Source organism: Adelges cooleyi, unplaced genomic scaffold (assembly GCF_023614345.1).
Source record: "Adelges cooleyi isolate 19-005CV unplaced genomic scaffold, UGA_ACOO_1.1 ACOO_flye_CR_arks_rails_tigmint_CR_PRNA_30, whole genome shotgun sequence".
In the NCBI taxonomy this organism is placed as follows: Eukaryota; Metazoa; Arthropoda; class Insecta; order Hemiptera; family Adelgidae; genus Adelges; species Adelges cooleyi.
The window spans coordinates 17,270,702-17,284,635 of record NW_026095971.1 but is presented as its reverse complement, the minus strand read 5'-3'; the positions used below and the strand labels follow the sequence as shown (position 1 = coordinate 17,284,635).

Below are 13,934 nucleotides of genomic sequence, written 5' to 3'. Positions count from 1 at the left end.
TCAGACAAGTTTTATCGCACATCTAGACACAAAACAATTTAAAAACACATCGTTGCCAAACTCCTTCTTGGCGATTCTTATCGTCATTTCGAAATTATAACAAATATTATAGACGGTGAGTCATTTAAATTTCCATTGAAATATTTAACAGGGTATTAGATAGAGATGTTTAGGCGAGCGAAGGTTGCAATTGCGATTCGTACGGGAATAGCATAGTCTTTTCAAAGCATTTTTAAACGTAGTAGTGAATACCAACGGAGTAAAAAAATCAATTTACACTCGCATTCCCTGGAGACGGAGAAGTAGGCAAACGACAAACGGTGTGGTGAAAGCTATGAAAAAAAGAAGTGGGCAATAGAATATTATATAAAGGCATCGACTGGTTAGAGTACATTTTTTTTTTATGTTATCGGTTTACTCATAGCAATCGGAAAACTTCCGTCAAGACTAAGTGTTCGTCACCGCCAGCTATCCGTTTGTCTTATGAAGTCACGTGATCGCCGGCCGTTTCTTGTTCGGCGCGTTCTTCTTCAAGACGCTGGGTTCTTATAGGCTCGCCCCCGTCCGTTACGGAACGCAATATTACAGTCTGAAAATCGTGTCGATGAGATAGTGTGGACACAAACGGCCGTTGAGCTGATATTATCAAGGCGGATTCCTCCGAAGACAGTTGCTCCGTGTATTTGAAATCCATTTTCGGTACCCGTGCCAACAAGACCAAACGTTGGGCGTTCAATAAGCGCTGTCGATCCCTTTCCTTCCGTCGTCTGATGTCGTAGTTCTGCCGCCGGATCTATAATATTATATCCGTACACACGTCATCAGAACTACGGTAATTAATCACCCTAAAAAAAGATTATGCAGCCGTCGTGTCGGTATGGTTATATTTTCCCTTGAAGTAAAAACATATTTTGATCACGAATATGTATTATGATACCGTTACACCTATACATATTATATATTTATGAGTCGTTCATTGTAAAAGTGGTGAACTAAACATTTTATAATACACATATTTTTGCGTAATGGAGTCACATTTAGTAAAAAAAAAAACTCGTTATTTCAAAATTCAATTACAAGGAGATAATTCACTTTTACAATGAACGATACATGTTATAGGAAGGAATTTTAATACAACAGGTAAACTGCACTGCATAGTCACTTAAAATAATATGTCTTTATTTTTCTCCCTTTCCCTCTCCTCGTTTTCTTCTCCCTATCCACTCTTCTGTATTAGTATAAACAATAAGTAAAATTTAGGGCTAATTTATTTATAACACTGGACGACTTGATCGAAGGGGGCGTCCATTGACACTACTTCAGATCAAATACCTACACATATAATATAATGGCAAAAAAATAAATATATCCTATTATTCTCAATGAATTTGCTAGATTTTATTAGATAGTATATACGAGTACAATTGTTATTAATGTTATTTCTTATGCACATATTATAGTCGTTGTAAGTACAATACAATATACACAATCGGCAAATATGACAGCGTATTTTATCGAGTTCTTATGTTAAGCAACTACAAGCTGCAACTAGTATTATTTGTTTTGTTACGTTTGTTTGCCCGTAACTTTTGAACAACTTTATTGAGCAAGTTTTATGCTGTTCAGCAAAATCGAACGAATTCAATAAGATTAATTGGTTTACTGTCATCGAATATTTTTCGATGCTTAGTATTATTTGAGTATTATTCGTTGTGTAACATTTGTTTGTCGATAACTATGAAACAACTTTCTGGAAATTATTCAAAACTGTCTAACAAAGTTCACACTTAGCATTTTACTACGTGTGTACGTATACAGAAGTTTAGTGTTAACTTTTAGAATGTTACTGGACTTGGCCAAATGTTTAAATCAAGAATTTAGTGATGACGTATAGTGCAATTATTCATTGGCGGGATGACATTACAGTTGACTTCAGGGTGACCATACATTTTGAATGATGAGAGTTATCAGAAGGTTTCTATGAACGAGGGCTAATGAATCTCTCAGTAGAGACTCTCTAAGTATAAGTGTAAACTTTATACACGAATTAAAAAATTTAATTTCGGATATTTCAATCCAAGACGACTTGGATAACTTAAATGAAAATCGAAGATTCTGAAAGTCGCATTAAAACAAATTTAACATACAAACTAATATTACAATGTATGTGTAAACGCCAAACATATTAAAAATTTTGTATACATTATACAAAATAATTGTAAGTAAACAGCTAAAAATGCGGAAAAAAAAAAACTTAACAAATAAAAAGTTTTTTAATGAAAATAACAAATTAGTTTGTAGTGTATTTAGGTCAACTGATTTAATGTAATAAATATCTATATTTTCTAATTTAACTTTAAAGTAGTCCAATTGTTGTTTACGTATTAAAAAAGTTTTTAACATCAAAAATTCAAAAGTTTCCCTCGACTTTATTGTTTTTTAATGAAATATACTATGTTATACAAAGAGTCGACAATTATGATTCAATTATTGCATCTCGCAAATTATTTTGAAATTATACAAAGCATACTATGTAGTGTAGGTAAAGAATATTAATCATTGTATATCTGACAATTGACATTATATAATTTTATTATAAAAAAATATTCGTCGCGTTTAATTTTGAAATAAGTTACCCGATACGAGTTTTTTACTAAACTTTATTGTATTAAATACATTTGTATTATCTTATATTTTCATGACCTCTCAAATACTAATATAGGTCATATCTGAAGGCACAAGGCCTACCAAATAGGCTCTTAATTTAAAATTATAATTAGCTATAAATCCTTTGAAGTCATTAAAAACAATATTGCTTTTATTATTTTTTTTTTTAATATAAAAAATTTATCGAGAATAAGAAACTGTGTGGTCATAATACTTGGAATTTCCAGTTACCTACGGATAGACTTATTAATGTTGTCCATTAGTTAATAAAATATTACAACCTTAATAGCAAAAAATAAAAGCCCTTTAACTACATCCACAACATTAACACAAATTTATCGGTCAAAAAACCATAATTAATTTTTGAGTATATATTTTATAGCTACAAAACGTTTAATTTGGTTTCTACTATTTTTCTAAGGTACTAATATAGTAGACATTTATCTCTAAAACTTATATGTAACTCAGTTAATTCTATAGAATATAATATATACTCACAAGCATATTACAGGATAATAAAGATTAAGTTAACATTATTAAAGCGATAATTCACATTTCATACTTTATAAATCAATCCAGCTTATGCTATAATATTTGTCATTAAGTAATAATTATTATTAAATGTACTCTAGTCTATATTTTTGTCTAAAAAAATTATATAGTGATCTATAAGATATACCAACCTAACTCAGAGGTGCACAAGTCGGTAATAAAAAAAAAACTATTGATACAAAATATTATAATAAATTTAATTACTTTTTAATAAGTAAAATACTGATAAGTAAAAAGAAGTAGATTATACCAATAATTAGGTATTGTTAAATTATATTTTATCCACAAAAAGTTACTATCACGAGTAAAATTTAATATTTAATCACGAATAATATAAACATTATGGGGATTAAATGCGGTCTGTTTTTTTTTTTGACGTTTAAGACCCAAAAGCTGACACAATTTTGACTATTTTGAATGGTTATTACCGCCTATATATAACTCCTTAAAACCCACCCGCTTTTAATCCCCTTAATTAATTGTTAAAATATAATAATGTACCTTCTAACTGTATTGATAAATGTTGCAATATTAAAACTAACCATAATAGAACTGGCCCAATTATGATCGTTAGTAACAGTTATACCAATGTAGTTGTTTTATCAAACCCATATTACCCTTTAAGATTCCTAAGTCTTACTTCATTTAAATCACGGTCGAGCTGTTGCAAAACGTCTAGCTGTGTATTCACGTCCTCTTCCATGGAAGTAGATTTTAGGCGAATGTGAGATATTCTGTGTATTAATGAAACATTTCTATCTCGGTACTTGACTATTTCGTTGCGTCTGTAAATAATAATTAAGGACATATAGCTTACCATTAAATATCTTAAAACATTTTGAAGCGTCTATGGAATACAATGCTAAATTTAAAATACCCATTTTAAGTTGTTTTCGTTTTAAACGTTAGGTTTATTTTTATAATTAGTCCAAAAAATATATTCACTTTTTAAATATACCGAATATAACCAAGAAGATCACTTTACTGTGTCTAATATTATGTAAATAGTACTTTCTAATATTTAGAGTACTTTCGATAATGTAACTAAAAACACTTGTATTTTTCTATTGACACTTAGTTCATATACAAAAGAAATCTGAGCCAGTTAAAGTTGTTTTTTATTATGTGCATTTTAGTTAAAACTAATAGCGTGCAAAAAAAGTAACTCAGAGAATAATTAAGATATTGTGCGATAGTAACTTTTTTATTAATTAGCATTATAATAGCAAATACAAAGTTGAGTATCGCTTCAATAGTCTTAAAACTAGTGAGTTAGTCTTACCGAAGACCGTAATAAGAGGAAGCCTGCCGGATAATATAATAAATAAAATCACAAAATATACAGGATCATTTACTGACTAGAATAGACAGTTTGCTTAATGATTGTGTATAATTATATTAGCATATTATATAAATCACCTAGCTATATGCAGGTGTATGAATCATCTTGTACATTCAGAGACCAGACGTGATTTAGCAAAATTATAAAACTAAGTAGAATAATTAATTTCACCGAATCAAAATAATCGCTAAGTACATTAATAGAGACTTCGCTAAATTCATCAACGCCAAACTCATATCTGCCATATCTAGACAACTCAACTTATCATACGATATAAATTGAAAACCAAAGCAATATATACACCCCTTGTGCGAGAACAAACATTTCAATGCCTATCTCTGAAGTCTGCGTGTTTACTCTACAAAATTGAATTAATTATCATGTAAATATTGTACACCTAGCCTAGTACAGGCAGCGGCAAAGTAGTAGATAAACAATTATAGCGAATAAAAAAATCCAAATATGATTTATTTTGCCGAACTCATACCCATTTATAATGTTCCTGCTTGTATAAACAACATCAATAAAGACGTTTATGATCGATTCGAGTAAATGTAAACAATTTTTCCGATTCTAATATTTCCATCAAAACGGTCGCATATCTAATTCAAATAAAAAACATATTATACAAACTCTTTTGAATCGTACAAATGTAGGTACCAACTTAATGATTTTGAAACTAACTATAATACATTAATTATTAATTAATGTACCATCGTTGAAACCTAAATAGTATTCAAAAGTATTATCATTGAATTCACTACTTATTGTATATGAAATATAACATATAAATTATAATAAAATATACTTTTAATTTGATATGTTAACTGGCTTCTGTTTTCAGTTTTTTATAGACTAAACTTAACAAATTCAAATGCAACAAAAAAAGTGTACGAATTTGTGAACTTCCAAAAATTGCCTAACGGTTAAAGTTGTGTAATATTGAACTTCAAAGTGTTGAAATTCTCGGATATTATTTGTCGTTTTTCATTCACAGCGTGCACGCCATTTTCTTCAATTCTGTCGTTTTGCTTTTTCCCTTTACATTTTAAAGGACTCCATTGAACTTGAACCCCTGTTCCCATAAATTCCATACACGAGTTACGTTAGGTCTTTGTTACTTTGATCAAAACAACCATCGCAGGTAGCATTTAACCGGATTTCTTGCCTATTATGCTCGTCAGCCCGACCCCATGTAGCAATACGTTACGATTTTCTTATAGTTACACCACCTATTTATTAAAGTAAAGTATAGAAAATGTTGGATACAACTTGATATAAAGAATAAAGAAATTAATATTTAAAACCCTTAACTTTTCGGCAATAATGAAACTAAGCTAACTCTATCAGTCGTTGGAGACTGATAAAGTAATAAAAGATGACAAAATAATAATCCAATAACAATACAAATTATACAGGTTTTTGTATAGGAGAATGTTTGACATGGTATTTTGTAATTGTAGAGTGCACACAGAACCCAAAGTTAAGGTCCCTGACAAGCGGCAGTCAATGTTAGTAGCTAAGTCTACTACCTAACCCTTTCCAATTATAATCTTTTACGGCATAAACTGTTCCCTATACTTTACTATAACGACCGTCAGATCCTCAGGTAAACATCGTCGTTAAATAATATCATAATCTTGTTTGTTTCAGATCAATGGACAATTATTATTCACGTTACACGTACTTAACAGTCTGTGTTTATTATAATGATTGACAAGTTATAGCGAAACTGGAGACACCGCATGGACACATAACACCTACCACTGATTTGCTACGAGCTGAAACGTTACTAGTGGCGGCTAACGAGGTAATATTAATCATACAATTTACGGTTTAATGTCAGGGTCTTTTATTTGAAAAAAAAAATATCTTTTTGAAGCCCGGTAAAAGTCTAGGGCTGTTCTAGCTAATTATAAAAACAAATATTGTTACTGGACCACAGCATACGAATGGTTGAAAATATGTTTTGAAATATATTCACGGTTGTGCTATATAATGTCTCTTTATATTTTATTTCGTTGCATTCAAAAGGTGAAGTCGACTCCTAAGTAAAAAAAAACAGTTCATTGAAATGAATTGAAATTCACTAAAACGCGATGCCTTATTTAAGAGAGAAAAAACAAATTAGATACAATGTTTTTATAAAGTACAATGATTCGGAAACTATAAGTTTTCATTGATCTTGGAACAAATACTAGCCATTTACTTTCATGTATTAGTTTTTTGTGAAATGAAAGTTATTGCTACTAGATATTTTATAGATACTTAAGTATAAATTTCGTTTTTTTTAAATTATTTTATAATATATAACACTTAAAAAACATAGGTTACAGTGAAATAACGTCACACAGTAATAGTTTTTTATTCATTTTTTATTGTTTTTATATACAAATTTCATATATAGCAGTATAATTTGTATATCCTTTCAGCTCGGATCAAAGTTAAAACGGAATTCCGTTAGAATAAAATTCTTTAGTATGAAATAATATATTTTTATATAATATGAACAAAAGTGCTATAAATTTTGTATTACAATGTGAAAACCCAAACCACCGACGCTAATCATCATTCTTCGTCCGTTAAATATGATGATATAATTGTTTACAGAACGCAAAGAAATCCTCTGGGATCAAATTATTTCATAAAACCATTGGAATTTATAATTACACATGCATTCAATTATAGCGACTGACGTTTTCGACGAATGTGCGGTATTTCGCCAGAACGATTCTAATATTTTAGTCATCCCTTTTTAGTTGAATTAACAAATTAAACGAATATTATAATACATGACTGGATAGCCATTGGTCCAGATTTTACAGTGGCTACGGAAAATCATAACTTTTAATTCCGTTATAAATGCTTTATTTGTACCATATACAGCTACGACGCGTTATACCTTTTTATTAAAATTCACAATTCGCATTTTTATGATATTATAATGTAATGAAAAAAATGTTAGTGTATTCTAATGTAATCGCCAGTAGTATTAAAAAGTTTGCCACAGAGTTGCCTAAATTTATTCTTTTCCTCGGAATTTAAAAACAACGTCAAAAAAAGCACATCAATCTTCGAAATTCAATAAAAATGCTAAAAAACGCAAATAACCGTGAGGACTTTTGAGAGCCCAAAATATACGCCACGAAACAATTTAAAAAAGCTCGAAGCATTTTTTTTTTATTATTGACCGCTCAAACGATACTCTTTATTATGTCGTTTAAGTAATTTCCGTACTTGCACGTTTATCAAACACTATAAACTATGAAATTATAAAAATTAATTATTTCAGATGTAACCTCAGATAATCTACCAATCGTCCTATGTGTAGTTGTTTGAATAAAATATTTCGTTTAATATTCATATAATTAAAACTATGTACAAAATCCAGCCAAAGAAAAATAGTACACAAAAATAAAATTTAACAAAAAAAAAATGTTAACGCTGAAGTAAGCTCAAACAATTGTTTAACAACGAGTTAAAAAATAAAGGGATGCAATAAAAAATACGTACAAAACCGTCGCATAGTAAATTTGTTTTGATAACATATTTTCCTCATTAAAATATGCTTTGTACACACATGTCCCAGAGTCTAAAATATGCATAGTACTATTGAGCATATATTGTACAATTTATATACTCCATGATAGTACTTAATATTCACATGGTTTGTAATAAAACTAAATAGTTGTTGACGCTAAATTTCGGTGTTTTTTTAATAATCGTATTTTTTTTTAAATCTAATTACAAGTTTTAATTTCGCGAAATCTTAAACAGTTTATGAACTATTCGATACACCAAATGTGATGGAATTCCAAATAGGGGTGCGAAAAAAAGTTTAAACAGTGATATTTAATATCATCCACGCAACAATATTCTAATACCTTTACAGCTGTCTCCCTAACGACAAAAGTTTATTGTTTACTTTCTTTTTAAAATGACATTTTTAGCAACATTCCTTCAGTATACACATTAGCTAACTTTATTAATAAGAAGTAGATTTTCGCCAACGTCATACGGCTAACAGAGAATGGTGAATTCAATTTTAAATTACCTGCCTTTTAATCAATGGAGAACATATGAAAGCATCCAAAAAGATAAAAATGTACAAACAAAATTACTTTTAAAGTGCTTTTATAGGAATAGAACGTTGTTGCAACAATATTTTTTACAACAAAAATGAGCTACAATTGAGTGGATAGGGAAAATATTATTATAAAAATCTGCTAGCTCATCAGCTTTTGTGTAACTGACAAGATAGTAAAAGCGCAGAGGTAATAATATATTTTACGAAGTATTTTATTTCCCAGACAACAAAAGCCACTAACATCTAGTTAAAAAAAAATACCACAGCTAATAAAATGTGAGAGACAATTTGTATTGTACCTTAAGCTCTCCTGCGTACGCTAGATACACAACACCTTAGTAAAGCGACTTGAAATCAACTCGGAAAATATCTAGGTATATAAATCGGGTTGGTGCATTGTGAAAAAAACTTAACGCTTTTGCATGAATTAAGATTAGGTACAGGTACGATTATAATGTTATTGTTACTTGTCTTCGATTTTGTTTTCGTAATCTCTGTTCTTAGACTCTAACGTCTCGTACTTTCTGAGATATTCGTCGACGCCAAGCTTTTCAATGTCGGCTAAAACGTCGTTGCATTTGTTTTTTTTAATAATATATTCGAGTCGGTGCTTAGAAAGGTCGTTGACCTTGCTACGATAAACGTTTAAAGTGTGCACGACTTCCTGTTGCAAACAATTTTTTTTTGTAATAGCGTATTTGCCATTTTTTATACAAATGTGTTTATTGCTTAAGACGTACAAACATTTTAAATTGTTTTTGACATTTATTTTCAATGTTTAAAATATTCCTCAGACATTTGTAAATAATAATAATAATAAAGTAGGGTCGGTATCTGGGAAGGGAAAGGTTCGAAGAATTACATTGTTTGTTTGTACACATATTCGATTTTATATGTAACCACATTTTTTACTTCGCTAAGTATTTCAAATTAAATATTTATGATCAAATGGACATTGTTCTCGTATAAAATATCAAATTCCACAAATTGAATGATTGAAAGTAGTTACCAACAGCTATAGCCTATAGACAATATTCTAATCCGAGAAATGTTCTTATGAAAATCTAAAATTATGTTTATTTTGTATTTTAAACACTCATTTATTTATTATTATGACATATACATTTCACTATTTGAATGTATATCTAATATCTATAGTTTATTCGTTTGTGTAATGGTGTTAGGTTAGATTAGGTAGTAAAAATATTCATTATATATTTGTACTTGCGTAACAGATTGAAGATATTTTTATTATAGCTGATATACTTACATTGTGAGTTAGCGATTTTCCGGTTTTTGAGTTTATCATGCCAACGCCAGTTTTCAGCTCTAAGTCGTACTGTTCTGCCCCGAGAGCATCACATTCTTTTTGCTTTACCTCTATCAAACTCCGAATCGTCTCCAGATATTCCGTTATCTTGTGTATTCGCTCCAACGCTTCGGTTTTCTTCCTCTTAAATACCATTAACATATTCTGATAGCGCGCCTGGACTTCGTCCTCGGCATCATCGTTCTCTGATATGTCAAAGCTGACCTACCGTCGTCAAAAATATATTTATGTTTGTCATTGGACTTTATATAATCTTTCGGTGGTGTATAGAATACAATTTAAAAACCATTAAACGTGAAAAACATAGTATCGTTTTCTACACACGACCTCTATATATCATGTTTCAAAAAAAAAAACACCCGATTTTTAATTATATTTGTAGGTAGTGTTATTATTATTAATATTTTGTAATAGTAATTATGTATTTCCTACTTGTAGTGAAACAAAAATAGTACAATAATATTATTTGAATACTTAAGTGAAATATTTTTTTTTTTTTATTATTATTATTATATAAAGTTTTCCTAAACTTAGAGTTAATTTACAATAACGATATGTCGGTTTTAAATAAGATCACTATTTATAATAAAATAAAAAGAAGGAAAACATATAGTACGTTGTATAAAGTGAAATATATTATATACATATTCTGGATAACATGAACGGTCGCTAAAGATTTAATGAAGCAAAGAACATTTAGCGGTTTCTTTAGACATAATTTAAATGCCCGTGATTAGTCTAATTCATTTATCAATTGTAAGTGCGACCCGGCAACGGTCCAGGAAAAAAGTTCATCCATCACTTAAATAATATATGAAAATCTCTCCGGTAAACTAAGCGGTCTTTTTTAAATATCCTATAAATAAAATATCTTACTTTAAGAGGAATCTTAACACAGGGAACAAGGATTAAATTTAAATTATTTATTAAATCTACCGTTTTCGAATTCTCAAAATTGAATAATGTAAATATATTTTGTTATTGGTTTTTACTTAATGCACTCCAAGTACAATTTATGGATATAAAAAAACCTTGGAAAATTTGCATTAAAAACGAGTTATGCTTATAAGAGCTGGGGTACATATTTTTTCGTAGCTTTTAAATTCACATACATTTTGTACTGAGGAAAAAGTGGTGTACTCGTATGATTGCCTTTAATTATTTATTTGACTTAAAATAGTCACCTCGTTATTAATTTTAATTGTTTAATTAGTGTTGTCTTATAAATGAGTAAATAGGTAAATGAATAAAATCATAACTAAACTTCTTATCAAATAATACAATATGTAATACTGGAAAATTCCACCCAACCATACATTTTTTTATACTATTTTATTATCCGAATTTATGATAATGAACACGATTACTGTATATTTTTAATCATACTTAATTATTTTTCATACAGTTATTATGGCTTGTGTAATTATTGTTTTTAGACATCTTGGAATACTAAAAACGAGTTTAAAATTTATATCTGTTTATCTTGTAAAGTATAATACAAATTATTACTATGCATATTTTAAAACTTTAAAAATTATTCTTGCAAGACTTGCAACGTATTGACTCGGTTAATATTAAAAACGTTTTACTGAGTACTTATGTTTTAAAACAAATGAAAATATATATAGTTTGATGAGAACAATGCAATATGTATATATATATATATATATATATATTTATAGGCTTTTCTAAACGTCCTTAATCCATATAGGCTTAAACCAACAATACGTGTATCTCTAAAGACTGAAACTACCATTTGGTCAAGTAAACGACCGCCAAATAAATAATAGGCCGTCTGTAGTATATAGTACCTAAAAGACCCTTATAAACCAAGCTTATTGTTGAGCAGACTACAGAAAAATCTCGAGTCTTAAATAAATATTGTTCTGTGCTTTAATGCTTTACAATTGTAAGCTTATATTTGCGTTCAATGTATTATAGATGTTTTTTCCAAGTCTACTTGTTTTCTCACGTTTAGTTATTCTATAATATTATATTTTAATATAAAATTTTTCCATTCCGAGTTTTTTCAAATACTATGCCCGAGGATAAATAAATATAAAATAATCTTGGTTACAACTTATAGAAATGCCAATATAAGAAATAATAATAACCTGCCTAAAACCAACTCTCACATATTAATTGTTGGTCTATTTGAGTTTTTACGCAATTCATGACCATTCTCTCATATAATTTGCAAGCGTGACACATCAAGGATGATGGTCGGTAGCTTTTTATATTCACTTAGTTTCTTTCCTGATTTGAGAAGAGCTAATACTTTGGATTTTGGGTACGAATTTTCTTTGAACATACTTATTTAATAGCCGTAGTCGTCATAGCTTAGATTCGTTTACATATATTTAATTTGTTCAATTAAAATGTTGTCATAGCTTTCGCATTTTTCATTTCTTTCAAACCAGTGATGAATTCTTTCGTTTAAAAGTCCAGATGAAAGCTATGATTTTCATTGTTTTGATCTCGTGGGATATTTTTCCTTCTTGAATTTCTTTGCTGGTTTACCGTTTTTGAGTAATTCTGAGGCTATTTGGTTAGCAGTGACTAGACAGTATGAGTAAATACACATGTTTTATGTGCTGTTAGATTTCCACTAAGCTTTTTTATTAGCTGCTATGCTTTCTTTGTCTTACCTATCAACAATCTCATCGGTATCGTGCCTCTTTCTGTTCTTGCCATCGATCAGCTGTTGACTGTTGCCCAATGATATATCTCTGTTCGTGATTTATGACCGCTAAACGAATTTTTTCTAAAGAAATCCTTAATTTTCCCTTATTTACTCAAATAGTATGTTTACTGCAAGTTTACTTAATGTATTTTCTCTTTTTTTTTAAATTAAGTTTAAAATAAAAATTGATTCCTAAAAGCCTAGACACCGTGTTTCTACACACCGTGTCTACATAATGGAAGCCAAGAATTTCAATGTGTTCTTCTTGAATACATTGGGTGATTAAAGCATTATACATTTCTGACGCCAATATTGTAAAATTATAAAAGATAAAAGTACAAGTTGGTATAATCCAAGTCTACCCAGTTATGCTATATCACATCCTAATAAACGCAATCAAAGGAGATTAAAAAAAAAATTGGTTATTTTTAGAAATAAGAAACTATACTCTGAGGAGAATTGAAAAAAATGTATTAAAGCAAATCTGAGACCATTATGACGTTATCTTACAGGAGGCTATGTAAATTGATTTATTGAAAAATACAGTTTTAAGTACTAACTAATATTACAATTTTAAACAATAATTAATAACAAGATATTTGTTATTACTTCAGGTTAAGCGTACTCCATTTTTAAATTTTTGTTTTACTACTAATACCTAATTTACTACTACTTTTTTCCTAACTATATTATACTATAGCACATCTTGAGCCACTATATAATAAAAATACACATATTTAATCCTATTATATAGTTGACTAAGAAATAATAATAATATCATTGTTATCAATAAAATAATATTTAAATAAAAATGTAATTAACTCATATATTTGTTATTTATATTTAATATCAAAATTGTTTTTAAAAGGTTGAAATAGATTAAAGATATGTTTAGTTAGTCTGTGATAATATTGTATACATCAAGTTAGGATTTATTGGAGAGACATAATAATGTAGAATATTTCAGAATAAAAAATAATAACAAAAACCAATTTTCTATTGTAAATAAAGTATAAATACAATTGAATGAACAACAATAATATTATTACCTTTGTTATCTTTAACCCATCTAAATTGTGTTATGGGATATAATGTGAAATACATCCAAATACATTGCCAGTAACGTTCAGTGATTTGAGCCCACCATAGCATTAATAATCTTAAATTGATTATACTGACAGAGTTATAGCGTTAATATAATTTATTCAAACTACCATAAGCTTCCAAATGTGAATAGAATCGATATGTGATAACTACACATTCATGTTATTAA

At 29.0% G+C, this 13,934-nt stretch overlaps 1 protein-coding gene across 1 annotated transcript in view; it reads left to right on the top strand.

Moving 5' to 3' along the window:
- LOC126838663 (uncharacterized) overlaps positions 1 to 13,934 on the top strand; it is a 65,749-nt gene that overhangs the window by 18,156 nt on the left and 33,659 nt on the right. Inside the window, exon 2 of the mRNA XM_050573269.1 lies at positions 6,215 to 6,371. The gene's annotated coding sequence lies outside the window, so the exon portion shown is untranslated. The remainder of the gene's footprint in view (positions 1 to 6,214; positions 6,372 to 13,934) is intronic.